The sequence below is a fragment of the Scomber japonicus genome, chromosome 20 (assembly GCF_027409825.1).
Source record: "Scomber japonicus isolate fScoJap1 chromosome 20, fScoJap1.pri, whole genome shotgun sequence".
In the NCBI taxonomy this organism is placed as follows: Eukaryota; Metazoa; Chordata; class Actinopteri; order Scombriformes; family Scombridae; genus Scomber; species Scomber japonicus.
Window position 1 is genome coordinate 7,343,631 of NC_070597.1, and position 16,735 is coordinate 7,360,365.

Consider the following 16,735-nt stretch of genomic DNA (forward strand, 5'->3'; position numbering starts at 1 on the left):
TTAATGCTCTTTGACCTGTCAGTAAGCATCTGAGAAGGAGTTTGAAGTATTTTAAGGGCAACATGGTAGATGATGAAATTACAGACAAAAATTAAGGCTGTTTGACAACTTTTACTCTACAAATATGACAAATCTGAGGACTTATGCCTACTATACACTGGAGGACTTTAAAGAACTATTTCTAAAGAATCAAATCTGAAAGCACAAAGTGTCAAAAGTCACTGAGTTTTTAGTCAGACTGGAAGATTTTTGCAAAGACTGAGGATCTTGCAGGGTCAATTGAGAGGCACCAATCAATCACGGACGGTTTTCAGCCCAAGACACACACACACACACACACACACACACACCAATTTTTATCACCTTTAAGTTCAACAATAAGCAATATGTTCTAAATACTCTTGATAGTTACAGCAAATTATATTGGAGACACATTACAGTAAACAGGTTGAGTTGCAAATAATGTATTCAGTAATTAACTTGATGCAGTCTGTTAATTGGTCACTCTTAATTGCCTGTAGGTGTGAATGTGAGTGTTTGTCTACAATATATGTCAGCTGGGATTGGCTCTAGCACCCCTTGCAACCTTCTAGAGGATAAGAAAGATAAGAAAATGACTGAATAAATGAATGAAAGAAAAAGAAACCTCAAGTGAATAGTTAGTTAGTTTGAATTAGAGAGTCAGTATGAACAGGAGCAATAATTACTGAAAGCATAATCTGTTTCAATGTTCAATTGGGCTCCTGACTATTGTTTAAGATTATGAACCCGTACTTTAAGCCTTATTTTTTAGTAGCTGAGATCCATTAACAGCCAGTAAGTGATCTCTGATGATCACTAATTATCCATTTTTAAGGAAAATATTATAGAAAGTTTGAGAGAAACTAGTCTCTACATGGTCATATTAAGTTTAAATACTTCTCCAAGTCAAGCAATACTATTATTCAGTCTGGTTTTCACAGTTCATCGTTATGCAGACACAGCTCTAAAAGTAGCAGCTGATATTAGAATAAAAAATTCAATTTCTGTGCTACTTGACCCGAGCGGTTCTTTTGATTAATTTTTGGAGAGGTGTGCCAACTAGCTGGTCTGAGCACGGAGGAAACGCAAGTGAACAATGGAGGGCACTTTTGCCTCCACAATTTGCATGGAGCGCTGCATTGATTTTTCTCCCATGTATTCATTTCCCCGGGCCATTGTGTGACCCTGTGCTGTCTATGCCAGCAGACAGCTCTGAGCCTGTTTGATTGCAGGTACAGATAAGGTCACAGGTCTTCCATTAAGGAGACACTTCCAGATAAGATTTAAGACACTTACATTTAGCCACATGTAGTCTTCTCAACCGGTCTGATCACAAGTCTAATTACACTCTGTCTTGGCTTTCCCAGCTAAATAATGGTCAAGTCAGCTGCAGTCCAGAAGCCGGAGATACTTATTGCAGATTTGGTAATTGCAAAAAGCAGCACAATGGAGTAGGTGTTAAACTAATGATTCAGCCTATATGCCTTTTCTGTTTGTCACTGTTTCTAAGGGAGATGAAGAAAACAAGGACATATGATTATTTACATGTGTATTTGAGATGTATACATTTAAAAATGACCAAAATAAACTAAATTGAATAAGAATAAATTGGGCACTTTAGCCATTTAGCTACAAAAATGACCATATAGTAAGACAAGAAGCAGCCATCCATACACGAATACTGACATGTGGATGAATCATAGTTTGGAAAGTTTCAAGTTCCATTTCAGTGTAATTTGAGCTGGCACTATCACAGAAAACAGACCTTTTAGCCATTTCCACTGAGCGATTACAACCATAGTTACAGTTAAGAGGAGTAAAGATTTCACATCTTGGGGGTGTGGATGGTTGAATTTACACATTTTTCATCTGGTTAGACTGTGGAGGTGGTTTGAGCTGTCAGGTGGTGCAGGTTGGGTACAACAAGTTTGCAAAATTGGACTTGTGCTGGACTCAAGAGACCCCAAACTAGAGCGAGGATACACTCGAGTGTTTCCATCTCCCAATTAGTCTGGCAGGAGGACATGCAGGGGTTTAATGGGGGGAAAAAAGAGGAGGAATAAAAGGACGAAAAAATGACCCTGAACAGGATAAGTGTCTAATGAAGATAAAGCATCTGTGCGCACACACGCAGACAGTTGGATACTGTAGATCGAGGCAGAGTACATCAAAAGTAAAATAAATTACAGCATATTTCATAGTAATTGAATTCACAGCTTGACGGGTTTAATTACTCTGACAGCGCAGCATCAGACGCCTTCATCTCCCGCTGAAAAAAATACAATACGCAGCCACACTCAAGGAGACACACCTTGTCATTAAAACATTAAAACTCAAATTATCATATCAGTCTGTTTTGGGGCATCAACACTTTCAGACAAGATGAAAACACAGACCTGGGTTCAGACGATGTTTGCCTGGATTCTTCTGTTAAGTGGAAGTCAATGCACCTATTGTTTGTCATTGGTTTGGTTTTAATTAAAGCAGAACTATATTTAGGTAGACAAACACTTTGATCTTTGTCTGAATGTGAATTATAATGCCAAAAAAGTGGGTCAGGTAAACAGTGGACGGATTTCTGAGAAACCAGGCTGGACATCGTTTAAAAGGCGATTTAGTGATACAGACAAGAAGAGGCGGCCGGCACTTTGTAGTCACAGTAATGCTGGAAAGTGCAGAGCTGCAGCAGAGCTCGTATATCGACTGTACGATCAATCAGGACTGGAGAATAAAATGAAGGAGCCTCTTCAGTGATAATGAGTGGCAGAGCTGAAAGCTGCTATGTTGCTTCTTTGTATTTATGCCCTCTGCTAACTTACTGACATTACTTTAAAAACACTTTCAACCAGGGATACTGTTCCAGCTAGAGGTGATTTAGAATTATAATAATTAGAGCTCATTTTTATCATCTATTAATCTGCTGAACATTTTCTCAATATCTGATTCATAATTTTGTCTGTAAAATGCAGGTGGGGAGTTCCGGTCCTCTGAAATGTGGCCAATGCGGAAGTAACTTAGAGCTGAATTCTAAGGCCACCAGGGGGCGACCGTTTTGTTGTCAAAAGGACTTCCGTCTCAATACAAGTCAATAGAGAATTCACCAACTTCTCACTAGATTTCTAACCTCAGTAAACGTTTTCAAAATGTGTTTATGGTCTCAATCGCTAGTTTAAAGCCTTCTTCAATGCAGTATGATGTTCATTTGGGACATTTTGGCCTCCCTGATTTTATATTTGATGATAAAGCAGGGTATGCATTGGGGCATGGCTACGTCCTGAATGACAGGCTGATTGCCCAATGTCCTCGAGATCCAGCCCTCGCAACCATAGCAACCTCCCCGCTCCGCCCAGGGCCCCGTCGCATGCCCATATAAATAGAATCTGGGTTTTTATTTTTCCCACCATGCACCTGAAATTTTCAAGATGGCGCTGCCTAGATTCAAAACTATTGGCTTCCGAGCAGCAGTCCACAAACCAATGGATGGCATCACGGATGTTACGTCCATTTCTTCTATGGTAAAATGTCCAAAAATAGTAAAAAAAGAAAAAAGAAAAAGCCTGTTATAATTACCAAGAGTGAAAGGTGACCTCTTCATATATCTGTCTTTATGTATGTAATGTTTGTCATTTTGGTAAAAAGAATGATGATTAATTCATGCCCATTGACTAATCAACTAAATCATTGCAGTATTTAAAAAATATTTAATCAATGTTAATTTTACTGAACTATTGTTTTTCCAAAGAAATTAATAATGCTAGTTTCTAATGGTTTTATATGTGCATTGCAATATTGTGAGATTTCCTTCCACAAGACTCACAGCAGTAATATTATTATCTACACAGTTTTGCTACGCTGGTGAAACTGAAATATTGCTTCTCTACCAAAAATCCAGCACGCTCAATTTCTTGCATTCTTCCCTGGACTATAAACTGGAGGATGAAAAATGAGCTTGATATTCCTGTGTGGGTACAGAAAGCCTGTGTGTGGTGCTGAAATGTGAGTTTCCTGTGATTTTATCATGTTTAATGGTTTCCATTTCTTCCTGCCGTCGTTATGAACGTGTCTGATAGGATCGTTAAAAGTTTTTCCTGTTACTGTTTATGATGGGTTGGTGAAATGCCCCCACGGGTAAAAAAAAAAAAAACAACAATATGAAGCCATACACATGATTTAGTAATCTGCTGGTAACTGATTATTGTTTGTGCCTTGTGTTCTGCTCAGCTGTCCTCCCCTTAATGGCAGTTTTCCTGTGTGAGCTCGGCAAGCCAAGCCAACAGTAATCACCTGAGAGTGTGCCATCATTGTCAATATCACATTTATGGCCCAAACTAGCAAAGATGCATTTATATGCTACAGAGCCCAGTAATGTAATGTTTGTGCAATCACCGCTAGAAAAACAAAAACACATTATTAGCATCTGTCCCATTACCTACACTGAGTATTAATGAGGATGTTTCCATGAGCTGCAACGATTAGTGGATTATTCATTAGCTGACAACTGTTGAATGATTGCCACCTATTTGGATAATCAATTTATCACTAGAGTCATTTTTAAATGAGAAGAAATTTAATTCTCTGATTGCAGAAACAAGAAGAAAAAGAACTACTCCAAGAAGAAGAAGAAGAAGAAGAAGAAGTAGAAAAAGAACTACTCCAAGAAGAAGAAGAAGAAGAAGAAGAAGAAAAAGAACTACTCCAAGAAGAAGAAGATGAAGAAGAAGAAGAAGAAAAAGAACTACTCCAAGAAGAAGAAGAAGAAGGAGGGGGAGGAGAAAAGAACTACTCCAAGAAAAAGAAGAAAAAGAAAAAGAACTACTCCAAGAAGAAGAAGAAGAAGAAGAACTACTCCAAGAAGAAGAAGAAGAAGAATTAAGGAATATTAAAAAGGTAACAGATGTCTCTTGCAGATTCATTGCATGTAGAGCTGTAACAATGAGTCAATCAGCTGATCAAGAGAAAATTAATCAGCAACTGTTTTGAAAATAACTCATTCAAGATCGATATTTTTTCCATTTTAAGTATCAGAACAGAATCAAGAAAATAATCAGCAGATTAATTGATAATGAAAATATGCATTACGTGCAGCTCTTATTTCCAGTAATTGCTAAAAGTCTCTGACTTAGAGACTTGAAGTGTGTTGAAGATGATCCTGATTGCAGAGACAGAATTTCTCCCCATCATGAGGCTGCCAATGAAAATTGTTTGTTTATTCACTGCTTCCTGTCTCCATGTTTATTATTCCTATTCATGTTTTTACCTTTCATGATATCTTAATAATCCTGTGACCCACATAAAAAGAGAAATTCAGAGATTTTTATGTATCATTTAAAAGCTAATTTTTCTTCGTCTTCTTTGATCTAAAGTTGGCGAGGCAGCATACAAGGTGCTCACAGGGACACATTTGCAAATTTTTAGGTCAAATTTGTTAAACTATTACATGCAGGTGGTTGTGACAGAGCTGACCTTTAGAGAAACAGAGCGCCAGAGGGTCCAAGATGAGAGACGCCATCATCATTCATTATCTCTGTGTCACCATCCGTTTCTATTTAACCTCCTCTGTCAGGAGTATAAGCGGCTCCGCATGGTTTTCAGACAGTTATGAGACACAAGTCGATGGCAGTGTGAACCTATTGACCTGATGGCATTAAAGAGCTTTTTTCCCCCCTCTTCAATTAAGTTTTATTAAATCAAATGATACACAATCCTGAGAACGGCACAGTTCAAAGAAAAGAGAAAGAAATTCTGGGAGCTGTCTTGACTGATTAGCGTCAGCATGTTAGTGGATGGCTACCATGTTAGCCGTTAGCTCGCCAAGAACCAAATATTTTATAGATTTTTTGTTTTGCTGTGCGACACTGTGTGAACCAGACTGCAAATTTATTTTGCTATTATTTTTTATAAATCAATGTGTCAAATATTTTCTTGACTAATCAATCAGTTATTTGGTCTGTAAAATGGTAAATTGGTTTCCCTAAGCCCAGGTTGACTTTAAACGTCTCCTTTTGTCCACAACCCAAATATACTTACACTGTGTAAAACTTTATTTTACTGTTATTTTTATTATTAATTAATGTGTCAAATATTTTCTCAATTAATCGATTCGGTTTTTCGTCAGCAAAATGTCAGAAATTGGTAAAAAAAATATGACAATCATTGTTTCCCAAAGCCCCAGGTGACGTTTTTAAATGTCTTGTTTTGTCCACAACAATCCAAAACCCAAATATACTGACTTTACTATCACAGTGGTCTAAAGAAACCAGAAAATCAGAGAATTATGACTATAAAGATAGTCTGCAATTACTTTCATAGTTGGCAGTTATTTAATAATTTATTAATTGTTAATCATTTGCAGCTCTGTGGGACAAACTTACTCTAATTATGTGTCCAAACCTCGCTTGTTGGTGACACACGAATGCATACTTGAACTCAAAACTGCATGTATAGATATTTGGAAACTTTTCTCCCTTCATTATCTACTTGAAGCAGTTTAATACTATTAAAACATCTATAAATTAATGTCAAATGTGTTCTCTATTCTCTATACCTGCTTATTAAAAGGTCACAGGGGGGCGCTGAAAGACAAGGAGACACTGATACAGGGTTAAGATGAACCTATCTGCATTTATGGACAATTGTGAGTCTCCATTTAACTTCCTGTTGTCTTCCTGTCCACCATGCAACACCCAATTCTGTGTTGGACCCTTTCAGCCAATGTCATTCCTACTTATTACCATTGGTTTTACACATATTTTGTGATATTATGGTCAATAGGTATCAATTAAATGAAAGTATGCCTCATTTTGGAGTCAGCACCTGTTCTTCCTGGGTCAAAATTGACCCGAGCTCCATGTTTCTTTACCTTGAAAAGGGACGATTTGACCTGTTTTCAGTATTCACTCATATCCAGTGGTATAACCCAACATTTAACTCAGTTATCATGAAAGTTTTTAGACCTTCCCAGAGGACCTACAACATGGAAACCTTTAGATTTTGGGCTCTTTCTCTGTGGATCCTGCTTCAGATGACATGGCTCTATCCGCTGTGTTGGAAAATGAGCTGATGGACCTCTCAGCAGGCAGCAGCCCGAAGCTTGGGCTCACACAAGTTGACCTTGCTTCATACGGGAGGCTTGGCTGCCAGTCAATATCCCTCTCTGTCAAAAACGGACGATCAATTTCTGTTGCCTTTCATCGCCACCTATTTATGAGAGTCAGGCTTTTCCCCCCATTGTGACTGTCACAGAGTCAAAAAGGCGAGGAACAAACCGAAAGCGGCTTTGAATGCTGCTGTGCGTGTCAGCCTCTCAACCGACTTGATCTCATTTTTCCCCCCAGAAGCGAGTCCCAGTGAGAGGGTTAGCCGAGTGTTTATTCTGGTCATTACAGCTGACGGCGGCATAACACACATTTACAACCCAGTTTATTATTTCTCTCCTTTTACTGTCATGTTTTCTTTCTCATTTATTTGGGAATGTGGTCCTTGGGAATTTTTTTAACAATCAGAAGTAGGCCCTCAGTTACAAAAGATTGAGAAACCCTGCTGTAGAAGAAGTCTATTCATCACGAGGAGCTAGTTTGGATTTACCTCTCACCGCCTTTCAGACTGCAGCTGCTGCATAAATGAAGCAAATAGCTGCAGGAGCTGAGCCATCACACAAACTGTGACTCTTCTCTCTCTTATTCGAACAAAGACGGTTGCAGAAAATGAAATATTGAGATCCCTTCACCGTTTTGTACGACAGGAGACGAACAGAACTTGTTGGCAGATTATGCATCAACATACAAAACCTACAGAATTAAAACTGAAGCTGTTAGTTAATCAATTAGCCCACTGACCAGAAAAACCAATCAGCAACAAATGATAACTGATGTCTCTTTTTTAATGCAATTAAATATTTGGTGTTTGAGTTCTGATCAAGCACTGCAACTAATGATTATTTTCATTATTTGTTAACCAACAGTTCACAACCCAAAGATATTCAGGTTATTATCATAAAACGACTAAAGAAAACATATAAAATATATGTTTAAAATATTCACATTTAAGAAGAATCAGAGAATTTGAAAATTCTTAGTAAAAAAATTGATTAAAATTAGATAAAAATTGATTAACAAATTAGTGACTGATTAATTAATTAATTAGCAACTAATCAATTAATTGACTAATAGCTGCAGCTCTACTCAACAACAAATCATATAATGGAAAACGTATTCAAAATTAACGAATAGGGAGAATAACCATTAGTTTCAGTCCAAGTATACTGTAAACAGGGCTACAACTATTCATATTCACTCATATTGATTAAGAGGATTCTTCCATGATGATTAATTGATTGGTCTATAAAATGTCAGCTGATGAAAAAGAAGTGAAGAATGCTCATTAAAGTACAGTAAAAAAGTATTTTGGTCACTCCTGGCTCCAAAAGTAAAAGCCACATTCCTTTTTTCCCCACAGACAGTATTACATGACTTACTGTGAAAGTCAAAAGTCCAAACATGTGTATAGAAAGTCGTTACAACTCTAGAAAGCAGTGCTTCTTAAAGTGGGGGGTCACCAGGAAAAAGGGGAATAATATAATTAATTTCCACCCATAAATAACTCTGTGAAATGATGTACTATTGAGTGTAGGACTATTTTGCACTTACAAATAATGGACGTAGCCTCTATGACATCTCCCATTGCTTACTGGTTGGTTACTGTTTTGAAGCAAGTTTGGCATTTTCACCATTGGTATCTTTGTTTTTGGAGCCAGAAGCGGTGAGAAGTAATCATATTTAGAGCATAGCCCTGCCCTAAAGCCAATTATTTTACCCTAGAAAGGGACCTTAATTTACAAAATGAGCGACTGAGACAATAAACTCATTAGTAAAATGTTTACTAAGGTAATAAATCAGTTGAGAAGTAGGGTCATTCCCTCATAGACTTCTATACAATCTGATTTCTTTGTGGAGCCCCCTGCTGGCCATTAGCGAGAATGCAGAGTTAAGCCACTTTTGCATAAGCTTCACTTTTCAGACCTAGAGCTTCCCACTTGCTCTGTAATAAAACATCTAACATTAAAATCTCATTAGATGAGTGTCTATGGCTAGTTCAAGCAACTTATGGCCTGAGTAGCATCTCTAAATTTAAGGAGAGAGAAGCACATATCCACAATCATACGCGTAGATTACGGGGGGGACGGGGGGGATATGTCCCCACCACTATTTATAATTTGAATTTTGTCCCCACCACTTTTAAAATGTGCAAACCAATTGCGACCGAAAAAAAATCCCCACATACTCAACCGAAATCGTCGAGTCTAAATCATGCGATAGGCGCGCACTATGACATCCTCACTGCATGCACACCTGCCTGGCTGTGTGTGGAGCAAATGAGTGGGAGGGGATTGTGATCATCAGTACCTGGACGGCAGCCTAATGCCTAGCAGCTAGTTGTTTTACAGACACTTTCCACCCACTTCGCAGCAGCATTGAAGACGACAAGAAAGTCGACTCCTCAAAAATGTACAAGGTAATTATTCCTAACAGTTTGTTTGTAACAATGTTTCCTCAGAGCAAAGGCAAGCTAGGCAAGACCACGTTGTAGCCAAATTGTTTGTGGTTACAGTTATCTCATTTGGAGTGAGCGAAAGTGAATAATATTAGCTGTTATTAGTTTGTGTAACAATGTTTCCTCAGAGCAAAGGCAAGCTAGGCAAGACCACGTTGTAGCCAAATTGTTTGCGACGCCGGTTAGGCTACAGTTGACTAATTTGGAGTCAGCGAACGTGAATCATATTAGCTGCTATCAGTTTGTGTAACAATGTTTCCTCAGAGCAAAGGCTAGCTAGGCAAGACCACGTTGTAGCCAAACTGTTTGCGGTTACAGTTTAATTAATTGGGAGGGAGCCTATTGTAGCCTTACACAATAGGCTGAAACAAGCCAACGGTAAAGTCACCGACCGATATTTTTGTTTATTGTTTTCCTTGCATGTTGTCGACCTTATGTCTGCTAGAACTCAGGGTGTTGCTAAAGATCATAGAATACTCTGTTTTTTCCTCTCTGGAGTAGTAGGGCGAGGCTACAGCCTTTTGACCGTTGTGTGTATTGACACCAGCTGGATGGCTGAAGGGTCTATTTAAAACAGAACAAAGTGAATGACTCTTGTTTACTTATGACCAAAGACGGGTCAGTTAACGATTTTATTAATTGGATAGAATTAGGAAAACATTCATGTATATATATATATATATATATATATATATATATATATATATATATTAGTTGAAATGGATTATTTATTAATGATTCTGAACCACACTGAAATGTTTAATTAGCCTACTGTTAAACATTACCAAAAGTATTGTGAACCAAAATTAAGAATGTGCCAGAACTGAACTTGGGCCTATATTAAGTGTGTGTGTGTGTGTGTGTGTGTGTGTGTGTGTGTGTGTGTGTGTGTGTGTGTTTTTCTCTCTAGGTTGGATGGAGAGCTAAAAGTGGCCAAAAACATGCACCCGCCTTTCAGATGTGCCAATGAAAGCTGTCGCTATTTCTTTTTTGTCCAAGGCCTTCAGTCTATCCCTGTGGATGTGGCAGGCTGCAGTGCTGTTGAGCCTCAACTGGGTCATTGTTGCCCTCAGCCAAGTCTTCAGCCGTCGCAGAGCACTGAAGCTCCTTTCAGCCTCACAGGATGAAACCGGGACCACAAGTAGCAGTCTCACCAGAGTCTCCACCTGTGAGAAGAGCCCTCTAACCTCTGGTGGCATGCCTTGGAGAATTTGGACAGCTTCTTTGCATGAAGTGTAGGTGTGATTGGCTTTAAACATGGCCAGTTGAATTTGAAGTGCCTGTAGGTCCAGTTCTGGGTACAAGCTCGCCACCATATTGTTTCCTGTAAGCAGGAGCTCCTCCAGCTTGACCAGATTTCCCAGGCTGACCTGATCGAAACGGTCATGAAGTTGGGTGGTCGCCATGTCAATGGCACTGAAAAACTGGACCCGGAAATACTCCTCTGGTGTGGCAGGAGTATGGTGCTTGGCAGGACCACCATATCTACTGGATGGCATTCGGACATGAGGTGGCTGTATTTGCTGGAGGTCCAAGTTTGCGGCAAAATCCACAGCTTTGTCATAGATGGCCATGAATGCAGCATCGGTCCTCAAAGACAGAAAGCCCTGCCTAACATAGTCAACGGCTTTGAGCATTCCACTGATGGTCTTCCCTCTGGCCTGCAAACTTAAGTTCAGCCCCTCCAACCTTGTGATAAGTTCTTGACCCAGGAGAAGGCCAAGAACAGTGTTTCCCTTTTCCAGCCTCTGAAGAACACCATTAGCTCGAGAGGGAGTGTTGTCAGTGACCTTTGCAGAGGCCATCTCCTCCAGCGCACTCAAGATGGCATTGTATTGGCTGAGGACTGCTCTGATGGCTGGTGCGCGCACAGTCCATCTGGTGGCACATAGAGGCTTGATGGAGGTGAAGGAGCCTGTGCTGGACATGGCAATGTTTTTGAAAATGGTCTTGCATTTTCCAGACTGGGAAAATAAGCATCCCAGCTCATGGATCCAATGCAGGGCATCCCTTATCACCGGTGTGGATGTGCATGTAGCCTGTGTGACAAGGTTTACACAGTGTGGGCCACAGTGGACAAAGTTGGCCAATGGTTGCTGTTGGCGGATCAGAGCTTGTGTCCCTGACAATTGCCCCGACATGTTGGCTGCGCCATCGTAGGTCTGCCCACGAAGACCAGAGAACGGCAGGTTTAGACGGAGCAGCACATCAGAGGCAATTCTAAAAAGGTGCTCACCGGTCGTTGACGAGGCCTCGTACAGACCAACAAAGTCCTCCCTTGGCTCAAGGTCAGCATCCACATACCGCAGGCAAATTGAAATCTGTTCCGTGCCAGATATATCCTGTGTTCCATCCATTATCAAGGAGTACTGCAGTACAGGTAAAGAATGGATGTTTTCAGCTATTTGTCTGATAATGGTGTTGCTCATTAACTGCAGTATCTCATTCTGACACTCAGGACTTGTGTAGGCATGGTTTCTCAGCAACCAGCTTGCCAGATTCGGGTCACTCTCAGCCTTCTCCTCCAGATGCTGCTTGAAGTTTCCCTCGTCATTGTCATGGCCTCTGAGAGCTAATCCCTGTCTAGCAAGGTACCTAACTGAACTCACAATCTGTACCAGTGCTGACCTGGCTGCCTCTTGTGAACTTTCTGAGATGCTGCAAAGTTGCATCCTGACTGAGTTGTGTGTATGTGTGTGTGTGTTTACAGCAACAATGTGTGCCTTACTGTTGGTGTGCTTTTCGAACCCCTCCCTACCCTTCTTCCAGTTCCTGAACCCCAAGGAAATGAAGGTTTGTTCTGCATTTCTGGCCATTGTTGATACATTATGTTTAAATGCATTTACACAGTAGAAACACACAACTCCCTTAATTGCAGGACTGTAATGTAGCCAGGGGTAGTCTTTGAACCAGCTCTCCTGGAATCGGAGAGTGCGGTTGGGCAGAGTTTGTGGCTCGATTAGCTGTGCAGCTGGTTGGTATGGGGAAACTAAAATATCCTCAGGGGTATTGAGCTCTTCCTCTCTTTGGGAAGGGTTATCCTGTTGTCCCTCCTGGTGAGGCACCTCCTCCTGTAATGTAGTCAGTGACATGCATGATAATTTGGTAGTATTTCTGTAAATAGTTCTCTGAAATATATATTTTTTTGTTTTAAATTGTTCATTATTGCCATTGATTTTACATCTACAACTTACTATTTTTATGTTTTTATTTGTAGTTGTAGCCCTGGCCACTTCACTATAATTGTCTGTAGTGTATGTTTTAAATTGTGCTATAGCATCTTTTTTTTTTTTTTAGAAACCTCACCTGCTGAACTTGAACCTCTACATTCTCAACCCCCTGTTCCTGTGCTTCTGTGTTTAGTTCTGTTCCACTCAGTTCCTGTTCCTTATGAAAAATGTTGAACTTTGTTAGTAATGTTTCATGTTATAGTTTCTGAATGTTCAAGTTTTCCTTATGTGACCCTCACCTCCACAGCTCCCGGTCCCTGCACTTCTTTGTTTTGTCTTTCTTTGTTTTGCTCTGTTGCACTTGGCTCCTTTTCCTGATGAGGGATGGTTCATAAATAAAATAAACATTTATTAGCACTTGTGTTTGGTTTTTATTTAACGTTTTTGCATAGATTTGGGGTTAATTGTACTTGTTTTTGCATAGATTTAGGGTAAATTCTGTGTTTTTTTTATGTACAGTATTGATGATAATATAGGGACATCTAGTGGTAAATCCGCAGGTTGCAAACATGTGAAAAACGCAATTTGGTATCTAGTCTTTTGATTTGCCGACTGTGAGCCACTGTAGAAACATGACGTTGTAAATTGACAGCTTTCCTAGCCTAGCTTTTATGACTTCTAGTACTAGCAAAGGCTAACGCTATATCGTGGAATTAACTTGAGATGTATATGGAACACTAGAAACCATCGCTACTACTGTACAAAAGGTATTCCACTCAACCAATAAAAGTGGAATACAGAAATTTGTAGTAGCCAAAGCTAAAGCCGGTATGTAGCTAACTGCAGTGTTACTGCTAGCTAACCGTTAACGTTAGCGATAGATGAGAACTAGCAGTTACGGAGTTAATATCAAACATCGTAAAACAAGGTAATTTGTAGGTTTCTCTGCACTTACAGCGCATTTTTGCTTCCTGAAAAAGGATCTGATATCCGTTCCGGCTTTTCTTTTGGACATTATGGATCAGTTAAATAGCTTTGCGACTTGCCTTTATTTTTGTTTGTAAAATTTATGAAATAAGAAATATTTAACGTCATAGCAAGGGGGAGGGGGAGGAGGGTAAACGTGTGCTGTCTGTACACGGCGTTATAATGGAGAAGTGGCTTAAATCATTTTCAAGACAAACAGACAAAATTGACATTTTTATTCAGAAAATAGCCGGTCCTTTTGCTTCCTGTAAAAAGCATGCTTGTGACCCTGGATAACGATATGGATACATCATCTAGCCTGCATGTGGACTGCCACATAAGGTAAGAAATTGGTTTACGTAATTTTGCTGCTGGTTTTGTTTGCTCGTGATGACCTGGCCAAAGGTAACCCATGGTCCTAAGCTACGATTGTGATCTGATTCTGGCTGGTGGTCAGCTAACAAGCTACACACAGTGGGATTGCTATACCAATGTGGTTATAGTTGTTTTGTCTGATTGAGATATGTGACGTTAGACTTGAAGCCTGGTAGGCCTATCAATATGTTCTCGCATAACCTATGTGATTATCCTAAACTGTAGGATTTTATTTGCGCGCAATTTGCTTATGATGTAACGAGTGAAGTCTACATTGGTCCTTCGCAAGTGTTTACTGGTGGTCAGGATTTGACAGATGCAATTCTCGTCTGGGTGCTTTTTTCTTCTGTTTTTTTTAATGCAGTATAACATAAGCTGCCAGCAGCCCTGGCTCTCAGAAGGCTGATGCTCAGTACCTCGTTTCATTTCGTACCCCCTTTACAGTCTGGCATTGTTTGTCTGGTAAACTTTGTTGATGTCAAGAGAAGTGTTAAATTGCCAACACTGTTCTTTGTCCTATGTGTATTAGTATTACATATCCCGAGCCAATACACTGGTGTTTCCAACGCCGTTTTGCAAAACAAGCCAAAACACAATCTGTGGTTTTCAACTTTTATTGTTCGAATACAATTTTCAACACCTGACAATACACTGTAGAGCAGGGATTCCCAAACTGTGGTAGGCCTACGCGTACTCCCGGTGGTACGCGAGCTGCTTCTAGGGGGTAGGTACGTGAGATGAAAAGGGCTATGGCGGACAGGTGTTAAAATTAACTTTTTAAATCTTTTGTAATTAATTCATGAATAAATACATAATTTCGAATCGGATCATAACGATATGGAAACATGAAATTAAAGGATATCACTTATAAACTGTGTAGGTGTTCATCAAAAAAAGGGCAGCTTATTAAACATGACGCTGGAATAGCTACATCAATAGAATGCGTTACTTTTGTGTGGGATGGTGGGTGGTCGTGGGGCAACAGTTTTGGAACCGCTGCACTAATTCAAGACTCATTGTGGATATAACAAGTTTTTTTTTTTAAACAACAAAAACGGAAAGGAGGGGGGGGGGGGGGTGTTACGTTTTTTGTCCCCACCACTTCTAAAACCAAACTGACGCCCTTGTCCACAATTAAACAATTAACAAGCCAAAATGACCAACAACGATCACACATACGTTACCTTACGCTGTTGGATCCTGTTGTTAGCTCTCATCTTCTGGCTCCTTCCAGACAATGACGCAAAAACCGCAAAACAAACAACTTTGGGAACTTTTCGCGCCAATTTCTCTCTGCGTTTAAGCGCCACTTTACTGCCTACTAAACTGAGCAACATTGAAGCTACAAACACGGTTTCCACCACCCAACTGCCCGTCGTTATGGTGGTGATGGGGGTGTTGGATTTGTGTCACTTGAACGTGTAGCCGGGTGGTGCTTAAATTGACAAGTGAATAAAGTTTAGAGGAATTTGACATTTAAAATATGGAACAATTACAGTGCAAACAAATAGGTTATAATAAGAATTGCATCCTGTAGAAATTATGCTATAATATTGATAATAAGTGAAAATAAAAAATAACGAATGTACATTTTTTAAATGGTAGGAAACAACAATAGTACTAGTTGTTTGTTTTAAATCAAATGTATATTAACAATACAAAATTATTCTAAATGACTATTCAATATGTAACCCACGTCCTAGGCCTTATTTGAAGCATCTCATCTTGCAAATGTAGAATTTATTTGGAGAATAATGTAACATATACAAAGAAGTTAAGTCTGGGATTGTTTAAAGAGCAGTGGAATAAGATATTGACTTATTTATAGCCACAAACCACACATAACAATCCCAATTTAAAGCTCAATTATATTTTATACTGATGTCATCTTAAATTATAGTCAAATGTTTCAAAGCTGTGTGCAATTATGTTGAAGAACACAAAATCACTTTTATATTATTTTGCCTTTTTGTCATTTAGTCTAAAGAATATCTCTATAAAATATCTATTTATATCATTAAATCTCACCAAATTCCCAGAAATACTTTCTTTACTTTGCTCTGGGTATTATAGTATCTTTGTATGCCAGAGTTGGATGTAATAGGTGTGGAGACACTATATGTTAAAATAAATCAATAAATTGAGTGATAATTGAAATATTACTGGGGACATGACACATGATCTACAAAATGGTATTCTACTTTTATTTTAAATAGGTCTACTTTGTTAAAAACTGCAGCTTACCTCATGAAAAACGCCCTCAGAGATTAATAAAACCCACTCTGCCCTGTCTTTTTAAAGACGGGTTGAATTTTTATCACATTTTAACAGAGGAGGGTCATATTTGTATAGGCCATTCTTTCCGCTTCCGCACACCCTAAAAAATGAAATCAGTGATCACACATCCCTAATTGTGCCATACGTATACGAGATCTCTTTGAAGCCTTCCTGACCCGTCTCTGCTCTGTCTTTTTTACCCCTAATTTACCTGCCCATCTAGGCCAACAGAGGAAAAATTTGTAACCATAGCAACCCCTCCGAAGGGCTGCAGTGGAGAGGAAGGGTTAGCAGAGCACACTGGTATTTAACCACACACACACACACACACAAGCAGACAGAGTGGGTCAGGGCAGAAATCAGCTCTTTAGCTTCTG